General features: G+C 50.3%; 1 protein-coding gene across 1 annotated transcript in view; it reads left to right on the top strand.

Moving 5' to 3' along the window:
* Nucleotides 1-224: 224 nt before the first annotated feature.
* LOC141270730 (uncharacterized) overlaps nt 225-6,000 on the top strand; it is a 60,432-nt gene continuing 54,656 nt past the window's right edge. The window contains exon 1 of the mRNA XM_073680826.1: nt 225-299. The gene's annotated coding sequence lies outside the window, so the exon portion shown is untranslated. The remainder of the gene's footprint in view (nt 300-6,000) is intronic.

The following is a 6,000-nucleotide window of genomic DNA, read 5'->3' as shown; positions in this document are numbered from 1 at the left end:
TATATACCTGACAGGAGCCCATACATTCTCCTGCCTCCAATAATATATACCTGACAGGAGCCCATACATTCTCCTGCCTCCAATAATATATACCTGACAGGAGCCCATACATTCTGCTCCTTCCAGGTACTGACTGCAACCCATACATTCTAGGCTCAACCCTTTCTATTCCGGGAACCTTTGCATTTCTGCTTCCAGGACCTGTGATGATGTCATAGTCATGTGATCAGTCACATGGGGGAGGAGCAGGATGGGGCTTGTAGGAAGTGAAGGGTTTTCTGTGTAGGAAGCGGCCACAGGTAAGAGCTGAAGCTGAGGAGAAGTCTACACTGGGGACCGGTAATGAGGGAGCAGGGACTGTGTGATAGAGGGGACAGGACTCAGTCCTGGGGGAAGCACCGGGACTCTGCACTGGGGACCGGTAATGAGGGAGCAGGGACTGTGTGATAGAGGGGACAGGACTCAGTCCTGGGGGAAGCACCGGGACTCTACACTGGGGACCGGTAATGAGGGAGCAGAGACTGTGTGATAGAGGGGACAGGACTCAGTCCTGGGGGAAGCACCGGGACTCTACACTGGGGACCGGTAATGAGGGAGCTGGGACTGTGTGATAGAGGGGACAGGACTCAGTCCTGGGGGAAGCACCGGGACTCTGCACTGGGGACCGGTAATGAGGGAGCAGGGACTGTGTGATAGAGGGGACAGGACTCAGTCCTGGGGGAAGCACCGGGACTCTGCACTGGGGACCGGTAATGAGGGAGCAGGGACTGTGTGATAGAGGGGACAGGACTCAGTCCTGGAGGAAGCACCGGAACTCTACACTGGGGACCGGTAATGAGGGAGCAGGGACTGTGTGATAGAGGGGACAGGACTCAGTCCTGGAGGGAAGCACCGGGACTCTACACTGGGGACCGGTAATGAGGGAGCAGGGACTGTGTGATAGAGGGGATAGGACTCAGTCCTGGAGGAAGCACCGGGACTCTGCACTGGGGACCGGTAATGAGGGAGCAGGGACTGTGTGATAGAGGGGACAGGACTCAGTCCTGGGGGAAGCACCGGGACTCTGCACTGGTGACCGGTAATGAGGGAGCAGGGACTGTGTGATAGAGGGGACAGGACTCAGTCCTGGAGGAAGCACCGGGACTCTACACTGGTGATCGGTAATGAGGGAGCAGGGACTGTGTGATAGAGGGGACAGGACTCAGTCCTGGAGGGAAGCACCGGGACTCTACACTGGGGACCGGTAATGAGGGAGCAGGGACTGTGTGATAGAGGGGATAGGACTCAGTCCTGGAGGAAGCACCGGGACTCTGCACTGGGGACCGGTAATGAGGGAGCAGGGACTGTGTGATAGAGGGGACAGGACTCAGTCCTGGAGGAAGCACCGGGACCCTACACTGGGGACCGGTAATGAGGGAGCAGGGACTGTGTGATAGAGGGGACAGGACTCAGTCCTGGGGGAAGCACCGGGACTCTGCACTGGGGACCGGTAATGAGGGAGCAGGGACTGTGTGATAGAGGGGACAGGACTCAGTCCTGGGGGAAGCACCGGGACTCTGCACTGGGGACCGGTAATGAGGGAACAGGGACTGTGTGATAGAGGGGACAGGACTCAGTCCTGGGGGAAGCACCGGGACTCTACACTGGGGACCGGTAATGAGGGAGCAGGGACTGTGTGATAGAGGGGACAGGACTCAGTCCTGGGGGAAGCACCGGGACTCTGCACTGGGGACCGGTAATGAGGGAGCAGGGACTGTGTGATAGAGGGGACTAGACTCAGTCCTGGGGGAAGCACCGGGACTCTGCACTGGGGACCGGTAATGAGGGAGCAATGACTGTGTGATAAAGGGGACAGGACTCAGTCCTTGGGGAAGCACCGGGACTCTGCACTGGGGACCGGTAATGAGGGAGCAGGGACTGTGTGATAGAGGGGACAGGACTCAGTCCTGGGGGAAGCACCGGGACTCTGCACTGGTGACCGGTAATGAGGGAGCAGGGACTGTGTGATAGAGGGGACAGGACTCAGTCCTGGGGGAAGCACCGGGACTCTGCACTGGTGACTGGTAATGAGGGAGCAGGGACTGTGTGATAGAGGGGACCGTACTCAGTCCTGGGGGAAGCACCGGGACTCTGCATTGGTGACTGGTAATGAGAGAGCAGGAACTCTGTGATAGAGGGGACAGGACTCAGTCCTGGGGGAAGCACCGGCACTCTGCACTGGGGACTGGTAATGAGGGAGCAGGGACTGTGTGATAGAGGGGACAGGACTCAGTCCTGGGGGATGCATCGGGACTCTGCACTGTTGAACGGTAATGAGGGAGCGGGAACTGTGTGATAGAGGGGACAGGACTCAGTCCTGTGGGAAGCACCGGGACTCTGCACTGGTGACTGGTAATGAGGGAGCAGGGACTGTGTGATAGAGGGGACCGTACTCAGTCCTGGGGGAAGCACTGGGACTCTGCATTGGTGACTGGTAATGAGAGAGCAGGAACTCTGTGATAGAGGGAACAGGACTCAGTCCTGGGGGAAGCACCGGGACTCTGCACTGGGGACCGGTAATGAGGGAGCAGGGACTGTGTGATAGAGGGGACAGGACTCAGTCCTGGGGGAAGCACCGGGACTCCGCACTTTAGAGTCAGAGGGATTATTTGGTACAGAAATAGCAGCTCCAGCACTGAGGAGCTTTTCCATCATATGTCACCTGTGCACTCGCTGACTGTAGTCATATACTATTCTGTTTGCCTGATGCGCTTGTTCTCTGACCCGGTCACCTGACCATTGCATCATCTGACAAGTCCTGCTATTGGCTTCTCCATGTGGCCGCACATCGGCGCTATGATTTCCCTTCAGTAGACTATGAAAGACCGATATGCTCCTCTGCGCATGCGTTAGTGTGTACACACCAGCGACACTGTCTCGCACACCAGCGACACTGTCTCGCACACCAGCGACACTGTCCCCTGGTTCTCCTCCTCCTCCCCAGGTTGCCACCGAAATACAGCTCTGCGAGGATTAATGTCTCATACTGAGGAGCACGGTCTGTTTCTGTTTCCATCAGTTCCTGTACACCATACTGCCTTTACAGGGGTTACAAAAATAAAACATCAAACATACAAGTGCTTCTCACTAAATTTGAATATCATCAAAAAATTAATTCTTCAATACAAAGAGTGAAACTCGTATATAGAGTCAAAAAGTTTCACTTTTTGTATTGAAGAACTTAAATAAATTAACTTTTTGATGATATTCTAATTTAGTGAGAAGCACTTGTAGCAGCTAGCACTGCAGTATGTCAAAGCCAACAACCAGAAGCGAAACAGTTTTGTGGCTTATTGGACATATGTCTGATAGTGGTTTATCTTCAACTAAACTACCATCCGAGAGAGAGAAGATATGTCACTATCCTACTACTACAAGAAAATGACTGAACTGACAGTTCATGATGCAGCTCCTTCAGCAACTAATGATGTTCATGATGTCTGGGCAAAGGCAGGAATCCCCACGAGACTGAAAAAACGTGGTTGAAAAAGTGGAAAGTCTCTTTAAAGAATATGAAAAGCTGAAGAAAAACAGAAAAAGAAAGCTAAACATTCTAATAGTCTGAAGTAGGAGGAAGAATGGAAAGCAGGTTTAGACAACTTGTTTGATATCATGCATGCTAAGGATATGGATATGACAAGAATACCTGAAGACAAGGAGTTTTTGCTAGCTCAGACACATACTGGAGGCCATGGAAAAATGGGAAGGGTTGACAGAGTTTGAGAAAAAAAAAAATACATGTTGAAGAAAGAGAGATAAGAAAGAAGTGCGAGAGAGGAAAAGTTGGTGTTGCAGTCGTCATCTGATGAAGTAGATACAGATACGGAAGACAATGAAACATTTGAATCGTCAGGGGTACTGCTGTCAGCAAAACACGCCAAAAGAGGAAGAGTCGGTGTAGTAGATGACAAACTGTCAGCAAGCCTTGACGTGGCCAAAGAGTGACAGAAATGCTGCATTAATTCTCACACAAACCCTTCAGCACCTTGGCCATGATCCTTCAGATTGCAATGTAAATCATTCATCAGTTCGAAGGAGATAGAATAAAACGCCATCAGACAATGGCACTAAACCTGAAACGGGAGTTTCAGCAAACTGTACCTTTTAACAATTCACTAGGATGGTAAGCTCTTAGAAGACATCAGGAGCAGGAAAACTGTAGACCATCTTCCCTTTCTGGCATCAGGAGTTGTCATTGATCAGTTGCTTGGAGGTCTAAAGCTTTCCAAAGAACAGGAGAAGTTTGTGCTAATGCTGTTTAGGCTGCAGCAGTGACCTGGATTGTTACTGACACTGTGAAGTGCATTTGTTTTGATACCACATCTGTCAACATGGGTTTCAGGAACGGCGCCTGAAAATGTCTGCAGCAGAAGCTTGGCAAGGACATGCTGTGGTTTTCATGCCGCCATCATATTCTAGAAATAGTGCTGGAAGCAGTGGTTGTTCATTGCTTTGGCCCGTCGAAAGGCCCAGAAAAAATTATTGTGACTCACATGGTTCATGAACGCACTGTGACACAGACTGGATTTACCCTGAATGGCGTGACTAAGCAGCTACCTTGGTGTTTGCTCTAGCATCTAGTGGTGGGGTCAAGCTTGTATGGCAGGTAGCTGCCAGGTACCACTCCAGGGCGCGTCTGGCAGTAGCAGCTGACCCTAAGGATCAACAACATTAATAGAGGGACTAGTGATGAGCGAGCACTAAAATGCTCGGGTACTTGTTGCTCGGGTCGAGCAACGAGCCCAATTTAAGTCAATGGGAAACTTCAGCATTTTTCCTGCACCCCCCACCCTGGATGACTGCAGCGGGCCTAAAACTTGCCCAAATCTGTGAGAACAGTGCTCAAATGACATGGGAACAGCATGGGGAAGACCCCTGGAAGCATCTCTGATACGCAGGTCACTGCTGTGAACAATGCTGTCAGAGTATTACACCACTTTTACGGACTCACAATTAAACATACAAAACCAAAATGGATTTTCCTGAAAAAAATGTTCAGGAACATTCTTTCCAGGTTAATGACTTGCATATAAGGCAAAATAAATAACCCCCCCCCCCCCCCAAAAAAAAAAAAATTCTCCTCCACACCTTGGGCTATGTTCACACGTAGAGTTTTTGATGCGTTATTTGCACTTTTGCATTGCTTTCAACAATGAAAAACACCTTCACCAGTAAATGTAATTTTAACATTTTACTACCTTATCTGCCCATGTGGTGTGTGTGAGATATGATCAGACGCATTCATACAGTGCTGAAATGACATGGTAAGAGCATGGGGAAGACCCCTGGAAGCATCTCTGACTTCCAGGTCACTGCCTAAAACCGTGGTCATCAGACGTGAACCTAAATTACTGCAGTAATAATACAGACATTTTTGGCAACGTGACATGACAAATATTTAACTCCATTTAAAATGGGCAAGGCGTGTGGCAAGGTACGGGAAAGTGGACGTAATGGTGATGGTGCACGCAGAGGCCGTGTGCAACATGAAACTGTGCCTGCTGAGAGAGCACAACATGCACCCACATCATGTCGACCTAGCTTCCTGTCCCACTTTCTAGAGGGCTGCGGAATACCACTATTGAAGCCAGTCCAGTGTGAAAAGATTGTTAGTTGGATAGTAGATAAATAAATAATGCTTCCAGTCAGTTTGCAACCACCACCCCCCTGTCTTCCACATGGTCTGGATCACATTATTATTATTCTTTAATTATTAGAGCTCCTTACATGTGAAAAGGGGGTATACATTGCAAAAACAATTATAATAATCTTGAACAAAAATTTGACGGCGACTGGTATAGGAGCAGAGCGGACCCTGCCCGTGAGGGCTCACAGTCTACAAGGGATGAGTGAGGGAGGAGCTGGTCATGCAGCGGTATGGTGGATTGAGGGTTACTTCAGGTTGTGCGCTTGTTGGAAGAGGTGGGTCTTCAGGTTTCTGTAACATCCCTGGCGGCGTGC

This window comes from Phyllobates terribilis, unplaced genomic scaffold (assembly GCF_046119375.1).
Source record: "Phyllobates terribilis strain yellow unplaced genomic scaffold, ASM4611937v1 Scaffold_5__5_contigs__length_657084704, whole genome shotgun sequence".
In the NCBI taxonomy this organism is placed as follows: domain Eukaryota; kingdom Metazoa; phylum Chordata; class Amphibia; order Anura; family Dendrobatidae; genus Phyllobates; species Phyllobates terribilis.
Note: the sequence above shows the minus strand (reverse complement) of the source record. Positions and strands in the feature narration are given on the sequence as shown.